The sequence below is a fragment of the Gavialis gangeticus genome, unplaced genomic scaffold (assembly GCF_001723915.1).
Source record: "Gavialis gangeticus isolate Ggan-Ray unplaced genomic scaffold, GavGan_comp1, whole genome shotgun sequence".
Classification (NCBI taxonomy): domain Eukaryota; kingdom Metazoa; phylum Chordata; order Crocodylia; family Gavialidae; genus Gavialis; species Gavialis gangeticus.
The window spans coordinates 168,515,744-168,534,034 of record NW_017728992.1 but is presented as its reverse complement, the minus strand read 5'-3'; positions in this window follow the sequence as shown (position 1 = coordinate 168,534,034).

Genomic DNA, 18,291 nt, shown 5'->3' with positions numbered 1-18,291 from the left:
GTGACTGGAGGAACCCAGCCCCACTGAACTGAGTCCTGCAAGATAGCTCCATTGGGGGTGAGGGCTTGCAGAAGGGAGAGATACAGCTCCATATAGAAACACAAGTAACACAAGCAGCACATTGATAGAATTACCAAGACCCTAGAAACATATCCCAAATAAATGAGCACACCCCAAAGTAATGGGCAAATCTGGTAACAGTGCCCCCCGCGGTGGAACACACCAGTCTCCCCACTCCTCTCCCAAACCCCACATACTTAATCCCTTGCTCTTAGAACCACACTACAAGCCCACAGTCAAACCCATGTGCTCCCTCCCCCTGCTCTCACAACCATACCACCCCCTTGAAGGGTTTGCCCCACGTGCCAACTCTGCTTGTTATGTGCCACTGCATAGGAGTTTAGAAAAGAAAATAAAAACACACCAAATACTGTAGGATAAAAACAATTAATCTTATACTATAATGATTGCATGCAACTGCACAGAGATTTGATTAGAGGAAGCAAGAAAGTACGGTGCACAAAAATCCTTTAAAGAAAGTAACTCTAACCACAGTGGTTAAGCCAAAAACAAGGGGTTTGGGGGGAGGAGGGAGGTTGTTTTTCAGTTAAATTGCAATTCAAACTTGAAATTATATAAGTAATAATATCTTACATAAGAACACTGGTCAGCATCAAGGACTTTTATTTTACCCTTCAGGTGATCAGATCAGAAAACACCAACAGGTTCCTCCAAGAGACAAGTGTGATTTGAATAGCTACCAATGATCTCAGTTTTTACAAAATTGTAGATTAAGTCAGTAGGGATCATTATGAATACCTTGCCTGACCTCCTGTACAATCCAAGCCACAGGATTTGACTAATTTCCATTTCAACTAGAGCATGTAAACATCTGACCTTGATTTCCAGTGCTGAAGAATTTATCACAACCCTTGGTAAGTTTCAATTGTTAATTACTTTCACTCTTAAAAATGAGATATCTCATTCTCTCCTACACTAACGAGTCTCCTATTATCAAGTATCTGTTCTGCACATAGGTACTTAAAAAGTATGATGAAATCAACCTTTAACCTTCCCTTTGATAAACTAAACAGGTTTGAGTTCCTCAAGTCTTTTATGATAAAGCATATTAGTCAATCCTTTAAGTGCTGTGGTTCTTCTCTAAGACCTTTTTCATTTGTCAATATCCTTCTTAAATTGTGAAAAACAAAACCATGAGGATTAGTCCAGGCACATCTCTCCCCAGCACATCTTAGCAAGTATTTACTATTTATGTATCCAAATATTCCATTAACCCCTTGGCCACTGCATAGCAAACATATGTTCAGCTAATTATCTACTATGACCTCCCCACCTTCTGGGTCCCAGGAGAGTTCCCTATCCCATCAATATGATCTATATTTTGAGTTCCTGAAGTTTAAGGTGACCATTCTCAAATGCATACTATATGCTTGCACGTAATTTACCAAGGAATCCACATGACTTTTTCCTCTTCATTATTTACTATCTGAGTCTTTTTATACCAGCAAGCTTTGTCAGTAATGTCTTTATGCTTTTTCATTCATTCGTTCTTGTGCCACCTTTCCCAACAAAGGCTCAAACCAGCTCAAAAATAAGAGGAAAGAATAATTATAAAACAGAAATTTGACAAGAGCGAAAAAAAAGAAATATCTTAAAAGGAAAATAGAATGTCCGTGAAAAACAGAGTCCCCACCAAATAATATCTCAACCTAGCTTTGTTTGCTAAATACCTATCCAAATGAGAAGGTCTTACATTGCATCCAAAAGATGTCCAGGCTCAGGTTCTGGTGGACGTGAAGAGGGAGTTCCAAAGCTGAGCAGTAACTGCCAGGAATGACCTTCTATACATTTTTGCCAAGATGACTTGGCGTACTGATGGCATTTGCAGGAAGTTGCTCCTGGCTAACCTTTAAGATCACAATAGGATATAAAGTCAAAGTAGTCCCTTATGTATGTAGTGCCCAGGCTGTTTAGAGCCTTATAGGTCAAAACCAGCACCTTGAATTGCACACAATGCATATACTGGAGAGATCTGAAGAAAGTGCAGATGCTAGAAGACTGGAGTTATGTGCTCCTGGCAACCCACACCTGTCAAGACCTAGGCTGTCATGTTCTGCACCAGCTACAACTTCCAGATGGTTTTTAAGGGCAACCCCATGTAGACCTCATTGCAGTAGTCCAACCTCGATATTACAAATGTATGGATGATGGCAATCAGATCCAGTTCTGAAGGAAAGTGTTGCAGCCATCTCATCAGATGGAGTTGGTAAAAAGAGCTCTAAACTACTGCTGCCACCTACAGATACAAGTGCAGCAGTGGATCCAGGAGCAGCCCCAAGGCTATAAACCTGAGTGACAAATGGAGATTGAATCGTATCAATGTTAGGTGTCCCAAGCCCTCCCCCTCCCACCCGAAGTCAAGTGGTTTGGCCACCACCCTCACTTCTGTCTTGTCTGGATTCAGTTTCAATTGATTCATCTGCATCCAGTCCCAAACTGTAGCCAAGTACTGGGAAAGGACTGGGTCTGTAGAGCTAGGACAGAAAAGAAAGAGATGTAGAGCTGGGTGTGATCGGCATACTGATGGCACCTCACATGAAATCTCCATACAAATCTTAAATGCCCTCATATACATATTGACAAGAAAGGGCTACAAGAGGGAGCTGGGGGGGACCCCACAGGAGCCTAGCGATGATGAGCACTCACCCATCACCACCCTGCTAGGAAAGAGTGAAACAAATTTAGACCAATCCTATGAATACCCAAAATTCTGTTGACATACAACATATATAATCATCAGGTTTACTTGTTCCTAAGTAATCATGTATATGTATGTGCATCATCAGATGAATCTTTCCAGATGTGTGATACCATTATAGTATTAGCATTTTGGTGTCTCCTGCACTTCTCATGGCAGGTTTCAATCAGACTGAGAATGTAGCTTTTCCCCCCTTCACATTATAAATAGGTGCTTTCTGCTCTCTAGTGCAATTTGGTGGTATTGATGGCACTTGCAGGAGGTTGATAAAACATTACCACATACTTTATCTGTTAGAACATTGCTCGAAGATGATTTAGGTGTTAGAAATTTGGAAGTAGATAATGGTACAAGAGTGTTCTTCTTGGCACTCTCAAAGGGTACCTTCCTTTTGTCTACTTGTAACTTCCTGAATAAGATATAACCATCAATTGTAATATTTACTTAATACAGATCTACCTATCAGGTTTCAGTAGGTCAAAGCTATGCTTATACCTGAGCAGTTCCAGTACCCAACATCATAACTTAGTCCTAAGAAAATCTATGAATCTGTCCTCTATAAAATGCAGATTAGCTTTATTACTGAAATAAATGCCATATATACTGTACAAACACCTGACTCCATAGCAGGTTGCCAATGTCTACTGAAAATATTTTACACCTTGTACTCCTTCCATCTGTTCCCTTCCAGCATCTTCTACCTTCTGTCATTCTTCACTTACAGAAAAGATCTCAAGTCACTGCTTTATAAACCCCTGCTAATGCTTTTTGTATTCCAATTTCTTAATCCTGGACACTTAACAGAAGATTCTTTCAAGCAAGCATTTATTTCCTTTCACAAGATAACTTGACTCCAGATAAGCAAGGGCCATGTTTTTACAAAAACCAAGTCAACCACACCCCTATTCATTACTGTCCAGACAGAACACTTGAAGCACTGGTTATCCTTCTCCTAAAATTTGGAAATAAACATTCTTCACATGGCCCACTGCAATTTTATCCAAGATGTTTACTCACAGCATACTACCATGGACTGGTCAAGCAACCAGGAATCCAATCTTCCAGAGTTGGCTGTCAAACAACTTGCAAATAAAATGCTTTTAAGTAGACAGTGAATATCCAAACCTGCAACAGTAGCACTAGAATGGACAGATCTTTAAATTTAGCCATGTTGCCTGCAGTAATTTAAGTGCATGTTAAACCTTTAAATACTCCATAATATGCTTCGAAGAAAGGGTAAGAAAAAGAGTTGAAAGAGTGACCAGAAGGGTTTGGGAGAGACCTTGTTTCCCCTAGCACCCCCTGGCATAACAAGGAATAACAGCCATAAATTATTGGAGAGTAGATTTAGATTAGATATCCGTAAGAACTACTTCACAGTTAGGGCGGCTAGGATCTGGAACCAACTTCCGAGGGACGTTGTGCTGGCTCCTACCCTGGGTGTCTTTAAGAAGAGGCTTGATGCCTACCTGGCTGGGGTCATTTGAGCCCAGTTTTTCTCCTGCCCAGGCAGGGGGTCAGACTTGAAGATCTACAAGGTCCCTTCCGACTCTACTTTTATGATTCTATGATTCTATGACATGCAAGTTAAGTCCCCACCCAAGGGAGAAGGTTGTCGCTGTCAGCTACGCTCTGTAAAAATTCAGCCAGGCTCTGAAGCCATTCCAGCCCAACAGTGGGGGCACAGACATCAATTAGGTGGAGGCAATTTTGCACTACCAAGATATGAACAGTTGGCAGTTGACTGGGGACAACTGCTTGGGCTACTGCCCCTTCAGGCAGCATGCCAGTCGGCTGGATTGGCTGCATCAGTGTATGTTTCCTACAGAAAGGCAACAGCTTTTTCTGGCACAGGAAATCAAAGAGAGCCATCTGCTGCACAGGGAGACTCCACCCATTGGCATTGAAAGGACCAAAGGCCATAGCAGCCATGCATGAAGGGTGTAAAAAGGGAGACAGGCAAAGCCAAAAGAACAGAAAGAAACACCAGATAGGAGCAATCAGGCAGGATAGGAAGAAAACAGGTCTGCAGCTTGCCAGACTGCGCTTCCCTCAACAAGGGCTCAACATCACCGGCAAACTTGCTTAGGCAAAAGCTATAATGCTGCATCCCCAAAGTGGCATGCAGCACTGCTGCTGTGTCCTTGGCAGAAAGCACAAATGTTTCAGGTTCTTGGAACCATTTATGAATTTGCTGTGCAACCTTCCGGTGGTTCTTGGTCTGGTTAAGAAACTCAATAAGGTGTTCAGAGTAACCAGCACTGGGAGTTTCCTCAGAGGCACGAAAAGTGGGGTATCTTAGCTAAATTAGGGGAAGCCACCTCCTGAAGTACGACTTCCATCAACTCATCCTCAGAGGCAGAATCAAAATCTGACCTTGAGGAGGAGGAGCTGTACATGTCAGGCACAGAGAGTCACCAAGTCGGGGGGGGGGGAAGGGTACTTGCCCCCTGACCAGGACTCTCAGCATCAGGTCCTGTGGGAGCAGCATCCTCCAAGGGATTCTGGGGGGGACATCAGTCCCTGATCTCTTGGGGTGGATGCTCTCCTGGACCAGGCACTCTTGCTCCTGGAGCCACTTGTAGCTCCCAGAGGTCCCAACCTCCATATCAATCTCGTCAGGTTCAAGGAGCTGAGAGGCAGGTGGAGGGTCATTGGACTCCCCCCACCCCCCAGGTCACCCCTGACCACTACAGGCTCTGGAGGGAATGCTGAGGAGGCAGGCACAGGGCCAGGTACTGCTCACTAACCTCAACTCCCCTCAAAGTGGTGGGGAGGTCTTGAGGGGATAATGAGGCCTTTTTAAAAGACCCCTTCTGTTTCTGGGACCTGCCCTTCCCAGCATGAAAAGCAAAAACCTCCCCTAAGAGGGGAGGAAGAAGATGGCAGGTCCACCACCACAGAGTTAGCTGACTCTGATGACATGGGGAGTAGCTGGGAGGAGGGCCCATCCCTACCACCCAATGGGGCTGCCATACCAGGAGGTGGACGAGCCATCTTCGGGCACAGCCAGAGGCAGCTCTGCCACAGCCAGCTTGTTCTTCAGGCACTGGGTAGCCAGATGGGACCTGCTGCCACAGCAAAAGCATGAGGTGTCCCCAGTGGCAAGGTAGACCTTGAAAAGCTGCCCATCGATCAGGAATGACATGGAGTGGGGCAGGCCCTGACCCCCTGTCAAGAAGCACGAACATCTGCTATTTAAAGGACAGGACACACTGGAGCTCAGGAACCTTTTTGCCAAGTAGCAGTCTATGGACCAGCCCTGTAACCATTAACCATGCCATAAGGGTGCAGGCAGTTGGTGAGCTCACCATCTGAGAGAAATGGAGGGACATTGGAGGCCACCACCTGAATGGCCATTGTGTCTAAAAGCATTGCAATGCAAGAAACACCCCCAACAGACACACCAGCTACCATGATATCATGCACCAAAGCAGGGGAGCTGAGGAAAATGATAGGGACTGAACTCACACAGGGAGCATAAAGAACATTTTTGCAGCCTACTAGTGCCCCACAGCCGTGGCACATTCCTTCACTCCAATGGAAGGAGGGGCATGAAGCCAGAGACCAAAACTCTGGCCCAGAGGAGCAGAAGCCCCAGCAGTGAACTGCTAGGAGCCGTCTTGAGCCATTCCAGTAAAAAAAAGGGTGAACCCTGCAAGGAACCAGAGGGGTGGGGGGTGGGCAGCCCTCTGGCTGCAGGGAGCAAAGGAGCTGGAAACTAAACAAACACCAGAGGAGAGGAGAAAGGTGAGCAGTGTAGCAGGGGAGAGAAGGGGAAAGAGAAAGCAACAGAGCAGCAACAGTGAAAGGGGAGAAAACAAATGAACAAAAAAAAAACAGGGAGGGGGAGGGGGAGGGGAGGAGGAATGGGTTATTTCAGGAGAAAGCATTTTAAAAAAGGTGAAAAAAGGCAGGAAAAAAGTAATGAAAAGTGGGGGACTATAGTGAGAAAGGGGTCAAAGCTGTTTGGGGGAGGAAAAACAAAGCAAGAGAAGGAGAAAAGCTCACAGAACAGACACAGGTTCCCAGAGCTCAGAGGAAATACACCTGTCAGTGGCCATTTTGAAAGGAAGGAAGGAAGGAAGGAAGGACTTTGACTTTTTAGCTACTTTATTCAGGGGTTCAGGGTACAAGAAGCCAGCCCCTCTGGGGTCCAGGTGCAATATACAAAGCAAAGACAGACACATCACCATCAAACCAAACTCACCATGCCATTACATTCATAACATCATACTGTGACAGACACCTTCACAGTATTACACGCCATGCCTAACATGCCGTTATGCAGTCGGGACACCATGCCGCACGGTTGTACAGACCAAAGCCCTCTATAAACAAACAATTCCTACCCTGCTCTATCCAATAGTACAATAACAAAACCTTCAACTACACACACAAAGGAAAAAAAGCAAAAAGCAGCTTGGTGAAGGCCCAGGGCATGGCAGCAGCTTGGAGTTGCAATCCACCACCAAGCCTGTTCAGTCACCCAGACCAGTCATGACATCAGAGCACATAATGAAGACGGCTGTCCTCCACATGGTACAGTGCCCCCTCAAGGACCCAGCACACCAGAAAGGTGGGCACTGCCTGCCAGAGTACAGCATGCTCAAACTCCAGTGAGAGGCACACCTGTACAAGGAGGCTGAAAAGCCACAGGGCATCGTCTGAACTGATCCTGGCAAGCCAGTTGCAGCAGCTATTGAGGATGGCCATCTTGGCCTGACCCAGAAGAAAATTGGCCAGGTAGCAGGGCACCAGCAGACGGTGCCCCGTTTGGCTGCCCGGTACAGGTAGGAGCACAAGTAGGAAGGAAGGAAGAAAGGAAGGAAGGAGGTTGTCGGCCACAAAAAACAATTTAAAGACAGTGACGGCTATCCTGGTTGACAGGCATTCCACAAATTAAGCCCTTCCCCCTCCTCAAGTGCCACTCTGATCCCCTTCTCCTGCCTAATCTACTGCTCTACTCTCTGCCCCTACCCTCCAACCACAGTGACTGCCTGTATCACACGGGGCATGGGTTGACCACACCGTACAAGAGATTCTATACACCACAATCCCTTTAATACAAATCAAGAGCCTAGAATAGCATAGAGAGGCTATGCAAGCCCCAAATTCAGCTGGGAAGAAGTCCCTCAACAAAGGAACTGAGGAAGATGGCCCCAATCTATGGACTCAATCAAAAGGTATGGCACTAGCCTCAATGGTTCTGAGGATTCTCAGTTTTTTCTTTGTGTTATTTTTTAGCTCTGGTCCCCGAATGACGCCTAAACTCAAATATTCTCAAGAGGTTGGCCAACATTTCTGAGGTAGGCAAACAGTCACGTTGATACTGTTTGCAATTTCTCCACCCTGTCCTTTTCAGTTTCAGGTTCTGTGAGCTATTCTTGTGAATGGAGTTTGAAATGAAAATCAAAAAGGGTTGTGAAGAGCATCAAAACATTGTTAGTTTTATTTGAACAAATGTTAAGACATTTTTTGCAGTACTCAACTGCTCTATTTGTGACACTGCCTGCCTTGGATGTTATACTGTAGGGGAAAATCCCATGTTCAGAGAAGAATGAACTGATTTCACAGAAAATGGAAATATGAAAAGTTCCTATGTTTGAACACATACATGAATATAAGACCCTCTGTTGAGTTAGATCACACTTTTAAAAAAATGACCTCATGTGTAAAACAATCCAAACACTTGAACCAATAAAAGTTAGGATTTGGGGGGAATAAAAGAAACTTGCATCACAAGGAGCCTGTGTCAGATTCATTCTGGTGCTTCACAAGCATAACATACTACAGATAAAAAGTGGAATCAACTCTGGCTATGGGAAATTAATTTTATTTGTAACTTTTACTATCATACACTGTATTCAATTATGTCTGTGCAATGAAGTGAAGGCTCAAGATTTACCACCTAAAGCTATTCCCACTGAATTCTTCCTCGTGAGAAACACAAACACTGGAGCGTATGTGGTAATTAAGTGCAGATGTGATTATTTGACAAATAATCATAACAAATAATTGTCACTTCCTTGTTTAGAAACCACTAATTTAAAACATGTGCATGCTGACCTAACCTTGCTGATGCACTTTCCTTTCATTTAGGGGTTTCAAACTGTTATCTTTTCTACAAAAAACTAACCCTTTGTTCTCTTGTTGTAACTTTCCATTTCAAAAACAGTTGTTCTTCTCAGAAGTGTTTTCTAAACTGGCTTCTGTTTTGCAACACTTGTCATGAAACGCCACTTTAGGAAAGCTGGGCAGAAGGATATAGACACTAAACCAATAGCTATTCCATTCATTTCAGAAAGTCCAGCGACACTAGTTTAAATTAGGAGGATAATTCCATTCCTCCAGATACAAGGCATAGATATTTTCAGTCAGTCACCTTAAATACAAGTAAACTTTCATGAAACAACAGCCTGTCTCCCCTCAGAGTGTGCACTGAACTATTCATACATGAGCACGCTCCGGGGAAGATGGGCATCTCTTACTCAGGCTGTTGAACAGTTGTCACAGAATTACTCATGTGAATAATACATTTGCAATATGGCCTTTATGAAAGGTGCAGCAACAGAAACAAAATGCTGGCAGAGACATACAAATGGAAAAAAAAACTAGACCACATGTAAACAGAAACAGCCCCAAATAAATGTTCCTTCCCAAAGAGAAACTCTTCTAAACTTTATATTGCTCAACAGCCAAACGTGGATCCAATTCTGGCATGAAATAATAACCCCTATTTTTATAATGGAGAAAGCCAGACCTCAATTACAGTTTTAGAAATTAGAGGAATGATCTTCCCCTCATTTAGATGAGCACGGATCAAGAATAAATCCCATTTAAGTCAATAACATTAGACCAACACAAAGAAGGAGTCTTGGGGACTGTATTTTAATTTAGTGGTAACGACTGAAATAGTGTATGTCTAAGGTTATGCATACTGTGTAGCAGTGTTTATCTTAAGAGCATATTGTTTATCTGTACTAAAAATGTTCAACCCAACCTTCAAACAATATAATTTAGGTTCTCAATCAAGTATTAGTATAGAGTGTTTGGAAAAAACAGCAGAATCTTGATGAATGTGTGTGTCAAGAACACTGTTTACTTTTTAGTTTTCCTTCACAATCTGGAATTTAGTGTTTGCACTGGGTGTCCAGTACACAATATAATTTGATGATTGTGAGCAATATGCATTTTAATTCATTGTTACAAACTTTCATAAGCATGACATCATGATAAATGGAAAAAAGATGTAACCTAGAATTAAGACTTGTGAATATTCTATGTGCTGTCCCATAGAATACAAATGAAATTACAGCTTTTCCTTAAAATAACAGCAAAAAAGTTACGGGACTGTAAACCTTATCAATGCATGATGCATTTAGTATTTATTCCATATTGTACTTAGTCATTCAATTGGTACAAGCTTACTCAGATGTGCTGGAGACTACGTGGAAGAATCATATCACACCCAGAATCTGCCCCCCAAAAAGATTCTGGCATTTGGGAGGAGAAGGGTGGAAATCCTGCCAGCGCTCACTGGTGTAACAGTGGAGACAGTAAAGCATGCTTCCCATCAACGCTCTACATCAGGGGTGGATGCCCCCTGGCACAAGTGCTGGAGTGTGACATGCAAAGGTTTGGCATGCACACCTTGAGGCAGATGGTGGGGATGGGGCTGCAATGCCACAACAAGGGTTGGACCCCTCGTGGCTTCCATGCTGTCTGCCCCAGCATGCCAACATCTTCCAAGCCAAGGTTGTGGTTGCTTTTGGCACTCTTCCCCAAAATGTTGCTGACCCCTGCTCTGCATCTTTGGTGGTGAGGGATGCAATGCCCCCAATCCTACATCTTGTCTTTCTTTCAGGCAGCCAGCCTGGGCAATACTACTAGGAGAGCTTGGGATCCCCAGCAACACTGGGGATGGGCCCTGAAGAACAGAGTCCCTGCTTCATATGCTCTCCAATAAAGGCTAAGAGTAAATCTGGCCTCTTCCTACACTTAGCAGGTTAAAACCAGTGCAGGAAGCAGCTGGTGTTCTTCTCCCCCTGAAATAATATTCCAAATTGTTTTTCCAAACCATAGTTGGAAGAAGTTTTTCACAGTCCTGTGAGGTGGTTTCAAAGAGCAAAGCTCATTTCTAATCAAACCTGAGGAAAATGTATTCTTCTGAGAGGAGTTCTCAGGGAAACACTACCTCTTCACTCAGTAGTTGAAATTCCCAGTACAGAGACTCCAAGCTGCCTACCCAGTAAAAAGTCCACCAGACAAGAGGCCAGTCTTCCAGCTGGTATAAATAACATGGCTCTACTGACTTCAAGGTAGCAACACTAGTTTTCAGCAGTTACAGATCCTGTGAAAATGACATGCGTGTTATAGTTTGTTCAAAACCCACTGCTCTGTTGTTTGATATCTTCACTGAGATATTACACTTTCCTTTTGATATTCTTTCTAATACTGGGCTGTAATAATTGGGGGCTATACCCAGGTGGTGAACTCAACCGTGGGAAGTAGGCAAAGTTCCAAAATTGATATTATAATCTGAAACAATGAGTCAATAGGAGAGGTATGAAATGGAGACAGAGGCCATGTCCAGACAAGTGTGGACTTTTGGTTTCCCAGGGACAAGTAGCAGCGACTCACCTTGTGCTGCAGCTACTAGTCCCTGGGAAATGCCCGTGCCATGTGTGCTTACCCCGAGGGCAACTTGTGCTGGCCCCAGCAGTGTTACCTGGGGTCCTGGGGGCCTCCTGGGAGCCTGGGACTGGAGCAATAGTTGTGGGAACTGACCTGCTAGTCTGGAGTATCCATGCCTGCCCAGTCTTCCCCACCTCCTTTTCCTCTAATCTCCCATGAAAATCAACACGAGCCATATTTTCTTCACTTTTTACTACTGTATCGCCTCTGTCCCCCATTGTATGCATCTGTTTTGTTAAACAGGGAAAAGGAATTCTCCATTCCTTTGTCCACCACTCTCACAGCAATCCAAATACCAACAATACTAATCTTTTACTCACCATTAACAGGGACTGCTTGACAGAATAAGGCTCTAAGCAATGTCCTGGCTTTAAAAAAATATGGTTTAGATGGGTTTTGATTGTTTGTTTTATGTAATCATTCAGTTTCAACTTGAACATGTCTTATATTTTGTCTTTGATTCTTTTTATCCTATGTATCCCAACCATTTAAGTATTTTGGCATGTATCTTCTAGTAAATTTGCCATGGAATCAAGCCATACCCAAAACCCCAAACCACATTTAACTGTTCAGTCTTATGCAGTGATGGGGTCATGTTAACACCTTTGATTCTCTGAGCCAATTTAGTCCATTGAAATTAACACAAAAGAGCTTAAGTTTCCATAACACCTTTGTTTTTAAATGTGTCATTTAAGTATGTCTACTGGAAGGAATTGTTTAGGCCATTATATTCTATAGGGAGAATTCTATTTTCTTAATAAAGTGGATGATGTTTCATGTTAAAGAAGAATATTTCCCTCTGAAATATAATGTAAACAGCAAGAACTAAAGTGGTGACAACTACTCCAGCAGACACATAACCAAAGGGAAGTTTCTCTGACAAAGCATTTAAGGTGCTTAGATCAATATAACTGAATTTGATTACAATATATTCTTCCCATTGCAGGAGAAAAAGTAGCTTTTTCCCCAAAAAGAAAAGAAAAGAAAAGAAAAGAAAAGAAAAGAAAAGAAAAAGAAATCCCTGTGGTATTATTCCTTCCCTTCAATTTGAAAGCTGTTAAATATGAAGACAGCACCCTAAGGATCTGCTGTTTCAAAGTTAACTGGGTGGGAGGGAGAGAAGTATCTTCTCATTGCATGCAGTAGTACTTTCACATATATGGAGGGTGAAATGTTAGCCCCTAGCAGTCTAGGTTTTACCTACCCCAAAACAATGTGGGTCAGAAACAAAAATCACAAGGAACTGCTCTGCAGACAGAGCCAACCCTAGGGGGGCATGGGGCCCGGGGCAAATCAGCCTGTGTGAGGCCCCCTTAACACTGCACAGGGCTATGGTACTCCCACAAAGTGGGGGGGTCTCTGTGCTTCTTCCACAGCAGCTCCGCAGGGCCCCCCCAAAGTGCAGGGCCTGGGGCAGTCACCCCAATTCACCGTACCCTATGGATGGCTCTGTCTGCAGGCCTGATGGTATCAGTGTTTTAAGTGACTCCATATTCATTTCATGCTCAGCTGGAGCCGTGCCACTAAAAGGAAAGCAAATACCTGGGCACTCCCCAGCCATATGGATTATTCCATAGGGAAACAGGGTCCCTCTTCCTGGACATTGTCCAAGGATGTGGAACGTGGTACCATCAATCTGTCTCTCATTTTAGAGCCCTCAGTTCAATAAAAGGAAGTTCATAAGGATCAACGTTTGCCAAACACTGCCCCACACACGCACACACTGAATGTAAAAGAACTGTTTGAGTGGGGTAATGATACATGAATAAGTCAAATCAGGTTACAAGTTTCATTTACAGCTCTTAGGCCAGGTATAGACATTATACTTTAACCAGCATAAGTGATCAGAAACCGGTCTATATCCATAACAGAACAAAAGTTCAGCACATACAGAGTAATTTAAAAATGGCAAAACTTGGTCTAAGATTTGCAGCCCTACTAAAAGGCAAATGTGTTCTGTTTGCTACCTGTCTAAACTATGCCACTTCCAGAAACCTGCACAACTTAGAGTGAGTCCACCTCAAGCTTTTTGAATGTCTTTACCTAGCCTTACTGAATAAATATTTCTACTTTGACTAGTTGTACTGCTCACTTTCTCTTCAATCTCTCAGATGTCTCTTTCGGTGGTAAGATGCACTTAAAAACCCATATTAGCTGCCCTTTCTCTCTCAGTCTCCCAGAAGCAGTGAGCAGTTCAAGCTGCTTGTCTCTCCTTTCCTGCCTCCCACCTCCTGGGCTCAGAGAAATAAAACAAAAAAACAATGCAAGGCCACCACAAGAAACTACTCCCATCAATCATACTGAAGGAGACCATGATTCAGGCAAGTGTCTTGTTATGAATGGCCCAGCACCTTACATTTCAACAGCTCCTTCATAGTAAGCCCCATGTGTGACTGGTTCAATCTCTCAAAAGCTCAGGAGTGCAATTTTTAACATTCTTTAGGTTGGGGTTCACTCTCCCTGTGAAAGATCTCATTTACACCTCTGCACAGAGGTCGGGGCAGCCAGCCTAGAAGAAGTTTTTTTCAACTCAGTTCACCCATGGAGTGCAAATTATTTACTACAGAGTCTGTAGCAAAAATCACAGGAATAATGAAATGCTCCAAAGTGGAGCATGCATTCTGCTCCGTGTTCCATTCAGCAGAATCTATTTCCCAATTGCTTAAGCATGGCAAATGGTAGTTTACAAATTAAGCATTTGTTGTACATAAAGAAAAGAAAAAAATTCTTGTTAAAAACTTTTTGATTTACTCCTCACCAGCTGATATATAAAACCACATAGGCCTATTGTACTCTAAAAATTTATTTTTTCAATGAATAATTCAATTCTCTCCTAAAATTAACTTTTCCCGTATTTTTTTGAATGAATCACAAACTGATCTTGACTCCTCGTTATGTGTTGGTTACATTTAACTATTCACTAGGTGACCGGGCAATTCATTTAAACTTTATGCCTCAGTTCACCTCCGCAACATGGGGTTGATAATTACTTCCATTGTAAATTGCTTTAAGTTTTATGCATGGAAAGCACTAGGATAGGAGACAATTCTAATACATTCACAAGCCCATGTGACATATTACAGTAGAGTGTGGAATAAGAAATTTCAGTCCTTGGACTTCTCAGGAACTGTTTGCCTCCACTATTCATTATCTCTGATGTGACAGCTTCCTAGGTATTGTTTCAATTACTTAACTGAAATTTTTAAAGCAAGAGAAGAGTGAACAAAATGACAAGTAACAGAGCAATAATTAATCAGAGATCAGTGAATACTCTTGGTCATGCATAAATAACCTTGTTTGTATAGCAGTTTCGGCACTAATATGAACAGCAACCATTTACCAAACAAAGGAGAACTAGCAGAGGGCTAAAAACAGTAGGAAAACTACTTGGAATTCCAGCCCTCATTTATGAACGCTTTAAGTTTTCAATGAACTCTACGGGCATGTGCACACATGCAAGCATGTGAGCTTGCAGCAGCTCAAATAGAAGCAGTATAAATTTGAGCTGGGGCTTTTTGCCTCAGCGCACATGCTTGGACATGCACTTTCTTGTTGAGCAAATTGTGCCACCTGGGGCAAAATAACCCTGCCTGGCTCCTCCCGGATCTGCTGCCAGGGGGAGCTAGAGACCAGGGCCAGCAACTGTGCTGTCCCCAGCAGTATAAAAAGCTGCCCTGGTGAACAGCGCAGGGATACTCACTCTCAGGAGCTTCTGGGGACACCATCCCTTGTGCCAGCTGGACTGCTGAAGCAGCCCTGAGAGTTCCCTGCACCCTTCACCCACTGCAACAGTCTGGCAGTGGGGGCTGCTGCCTGGCTGTGACCTGCCGTGCACCTGTCAGACCTGGATGGGGCATCTGGATGAGGCTGCAAGGTTGGACTTTGTGTGGAAATACTGCCATGTGTGTCCCTGCCCAGCCATCTGGGCAGGTATTGCCTGTAACATGTTCCCAGTTTGGTGGCCTGCTTTGAACTGTTAAAGCATGTCCTCCTGGCCCCATTTGGCCAGGAGGTCAGCCACAGCCTGCTGGGTCCAAGGTGCCAGCTCTGAGCAGGCAGGGTCCTGCCACTGGCCTCCCTAGCAGGAATTCTGGTGTTCCCTATTGGAAAACTGAAAAATCCATGATAAAAAAATCCCAAAGTTACTCTGTAAAATACCCCAAAATCCATGTTCCTCCACAATTAAAAGATCACTAAAAAGAGAGAGAGTGATCAGTTAGGCAATGTTTTATTGATATATCTACAGTGTTAAAGGAATTTGGAAGACTACCAGTGTCATAATAATAAAGTAAACTCTAAATACATGTTTCATGAATATATATATTGCTGGCCAGGGGCTACATGCCCCGCCCTACCCCTGCTGGCTCCCCTAGCCCCCCGGATTGCTGCCCCACCTGGTCTCATCCTCCACCAGCTCCTGAAGCCCCCCACCAGCTCCTGCAGCCCCACAATGCTCCCCCGGGTCCCCCCCCAATGGCTGCCTGCCTGGCCCCATCCCCGACTTGCACCCGCAGCCCCACCATGGGCCCATCTCTGACTTATACCCCCACAACCCCAGCCTCTGGCACTTAAAAAAAAAAAAAAAAAAAAAGAAGCCTGTACTTACCAAGCAGGGGCTGGGGGGAGCTCAGGGGCCTCCTGGCAGAGCACCCCTGGGCAGCACAGGGCAACAGAGTTTTATATATCAGCTGGTGAGTGGCTGGGGCCACTAGGGCTGTCACCCTGTGCTGCACTGTGTAAGGGCACAAAGTTAGTTATATCATTTCCATATCTAACGTTATCAGTGAAGTGTGTCACTTTTTGGTTCCCTTTTTCTGATGTCTTCAGCCTACTATTCTTCAAGGCTCATTCCTTCTCCCTTTATCATCTCATGTTTTCCTTGGTCTGAGATGCTCTTCACTCTGTCATTACCAAACTATCCTCCCACAGACTAGCGATGCCTGGGCAGCCTTTCATCTCTCCAGCTTTCTTTCACATAAGCTGCTGGTAATTTATAAATCTGATAGCTGCTTTCAACAAACTGAGCTGTAGGGTATAGCACAACATGTGTTGGGGGACATCTACAGGCTGACTTTTTCCACATTCAGTTAACCAAGATGAACAATGAAGCAAATCAAAGACATCTCACATTTCCGAGCTACCTTGTTTGCCCTTCAATCAGTCTTGTCATCACTACAGAAATGAAGACAATAAATCTTCAACCCCATTCTAAATTCTCTAAAATTAATAGGACTTTATTTTAATGGTCATAAATAGCTATTTTAACTATGCATACACCATTTCTCAAAACAAAAAAATGTGATTGTAATGGGGCTTTCTTGAGGGCAGTCTGTCATTGGCCCGCCCACCTGTTTCTGGGCCAACCATCTGCCTCCTTGCCTGCTATGCCTTGATGATACATAATTATGGTGTTAATTAGGTGGGAGGCTGCCCATTCTTGCCCCGATGTCAGGGGGTGCTATCTGCAGCTCCGTTCCTTCCTTACACCACAGCCCAAGCCTTGCAGATGGCATCCACCAGTGGTTTGCACTGGGGATTTCATAAAACATACACACAAACAAATACTTACTGCACTCCAAGCCCTCACACCCCTCACTGTGGCTCCACACCTTGGGGCTCAGGTGCCTGCAGCCCTGCCTGGCCCTAGAGTCTTCCACCCCCACACTGCCCCTTCACTGGGGCTGAGGTCTGCCGCCCCATCTGGGTCAAGTGGCCATAGACCTGCCTGGCCCTCTGCCCTGGGGTATCACACCCTGTGAGGCTCAGGTGGTCACAGCTGTGCCTGGCCCCCTCTCACGGTCTCTACAGCCACAGGACTCATGAAGAGCCTGGGTGCTGCTCCAGAACCCTCCACCGACTTGGGCCCTGCCTCAGGACTGCCATAAGCCTGGGCTCCTCCTGAACCAGTTGAACCCACCAAGGATGTGGAAGCTGGGGTTATTAAGGCACCCCAAGCTGCCTTTCACTTGGGTGGTAACTGGCCTGGTATTTCCTGGGGACTCCTGCACCACTGGGAGCCCCACCACGCCACCCAACTCCAGGCAGGGTGCACTTTTAGGTCATGCCCAGGACCAGGAGCCTCCAAACCATCCCCTTAAGTTCTTGCCCTTACTTCCAGGATGTTGCATTCAGCTTTACAGCCAGGCGATGTTTCTGCCTGGCCTGCCAGCTGTGAACTGCTCTGTTTATATAGGTGGCCATAGGTCTAAAATGGCCACCATAATCAAGCACCTGCTGGCTGTTTGGTTCAGCTCTTAAACTGGCAGGCACCAACACTGCCCTGCCACAGTGATGAAGATGGTAAGAACATAAGAATTACCATTTTCTGGGTTAGACCATAGGTCCAACTTGCCTGGTACCATGTTACACATGGCAGAGTGGATACTGAAAGGGGGAGTAAACTGGATATGACCAGGGTTTTCTTCCACTGTTCCTCTCTCACTTGAAGCCTCCAGCATTTAAGGTATGGAAGGTCTGATTCAGAGGCCATATCCCTAACTCCCATGCTCAATAGCTACTAATGCCCATTTCTTCCAAGAATTTGTCCAATCTCATAGTTGGTAGGGTCAGAAGGGACCTGAGTAGATCATCAAGTCTGACCCCCTACCATGGCAGGAAGAGTACTGGGATCAAACGAACCCACCAAGGTGTTCATCTAGCCTCCTCTTAAAGACCCCCAGGGTAGGAGCCAACACCACTTCTCTTGGAACTTGATTCCAGATCCTAGCCATCCTGACAGTGAAGTAGCGCCTCCTGATCTCTAGTCTGAATCTACCCTCTGCCAGCTTGTGACTGTTATTTCTAGTCACTCCTGG